At 46.1% G+C, this 1,757-nt stretch overlaps 1 pseudogene; it reads right to left on the bottom strand.

Moving 5' to 3' along the window:
• Positions 1–289: 289 nt before the first annotated feature.
• On the bottom strand, positions 290–1,499 carry LOC145401260 (uncharacterized; annotated as a pseudogene).
• Between the last annotated feature and the right edge of the window lie 258 nt (positions 1,500–1,757).

The following is a 1,757-nucleotide window of genomic DNA, read 5'->3' as shown; positions in this document are numbered from 1 at the left end:
TGAGGAGATCAATCGTACTGAACATACGATACTGAGCGATCTTGTTTACTGTGTCATCGATACGAGGCAAGGGGTACCCGTCATGGAGCGTGAACCTGTTGATAGTTTCCGAGTAGTCAACAGCCAGGCGTTTCTTGCGCAACTCACTCTTTACAACCACTACTTGAGCACGCCAAGAAGAGTTGCTCAGTTCAGTAATTCCTTCACTTAATACCTCTCCACTTCCTTTCCTATGAATTCACGATTCTCAGCAGAATAACGTCGTGACTTTGCTGTTACTGGATAACAGTCAGCCGTTATGTTTGCGAATAGTTCCGGGGGGGTCAATGTTTATCACGCTGAGTCCACAGATAACGAGAGGGAGCAAGTCATCACCATAGGTCAGCGTAACCTTTTCATGCCACTTCTGGAAATCCTGACCCAAAATTATGTCAGAGCACAACTCTGGTAATACAGTCAGGCGTACATTTTCATACTCCTGGCCGTTCACTTTGATGTCAACTCTACAGAATCCGGATGTCTTAGATGAGAGTGAAGTATTCGCCATAGTCACGGTACTCTGGGACTCGTGCACCTTGAGGGAGTGGCTTTTAACTAGGTCGGGATGAATGAAGTTTTCTGAACTGCCACTATCAATAAGTCCATCAGTTTTCACCCCATTGATTGAAACTTCAACAACAGCTTTGAATAATGCACCTGGAGTGGCCGCTGCAGTTACGCTAGCCAGCGTAACATGGTCAGTAAGGGCTACCGAGGCATTAACACTGGAGGATTGACACATTTTAGCATAGTGACCCTTTTTCTGACACTTGTGACAAACTGCTTCACGTGCAGGGCACTTCGTGCGTGAATGCCTCGAAAGGCCACAAAAGAAACACTTGATACTGGTGCCAGCCATTAATGAAGCAGCCTCGGGCTTAAATTCAAAGTTATTCTCACACGCTGCACTTACCAGACGCGAGGACGGAACACCACCATACGACTCCGAATCCTTTTGAGCAGACTCAAGAGCTCGCGCTTGATCAAACATGGTTGCAAGATCGAGAGTTTTGTTTTCTAACAATCGCTGCCTGATTGCCGGAGACTGTAGACCACTGATGAAAGCGTCCCGGATAGATTCCTCACAATGCAATGTTGCACTCACAGCCTTGAAATTAGTCTTTAGCTGACACTTTAAGAGCACTGAGATACTCATCTAGAGTCTCACCAGTTTGTTGGTGGCAAGTAGTGAGGCGGTGACGTGCAAACACTTATTTCGTAGGTTTCACGTAGCTAGCTTGCAGTGTGCTGATAGCGTCATCGTAAGTAGTACACTTTGATATAGCTTCATACACTTTTGGAGACACAAAGTTGGTAAGGAGCCTGAGCTTGTCCACCTTTTCTCCCGGCACTGCTTCCAGAAAGTTTTCGAACGTCTGTTGTTAATGTCTCCACTCCTGTGCTGCCGACGGTGAGCTGGGGTCCGTGTCGAGTCGCTCTGGCCTCAGCAGACGCTCCATTCTGGTAGCGAAGCGATGTGTGCTGGCCCCTCAAATTCCGGAGATTTTATGTTGAGTAAAATGATGTGGGGTAGCAAAATACATCAGGGCCTATATGTAGGCTTTACTCAACATAAAACTATGATACATCTGAAACAAGCATAATATCTTTAGAATAGGAACGGAACACAGACACTCCTACAACACAATAATCCACAAGTAAAATATCACTAGACTGTATATTAGCATACACACCTGGCTTGGTTGCCTGCTTCTCCC

The sequence above is a fragment of the Coenobita brevimanus genome, chromosome 55 (assembly GCF_032717465.1).
Source record: "Coenobita brevimanus isolate Jiangsu-jjx chromosome 55, ASM3271746v2, whole genome shotgun sequence".
In the NCBI taxonomy this organism is placed as follows: domain Eukaryota; kingdom Metazoa; phylum Arthropoda; class Malacostraca; order Decapoda; family Coenobitidae; genus Coenobita; species Coenobita brevimanus.
The sequence above is the reverse complement of the archived record's forward strand: the minus strand, read 5'-3'. Positions and strand labels throughout refer to the sequence as shown.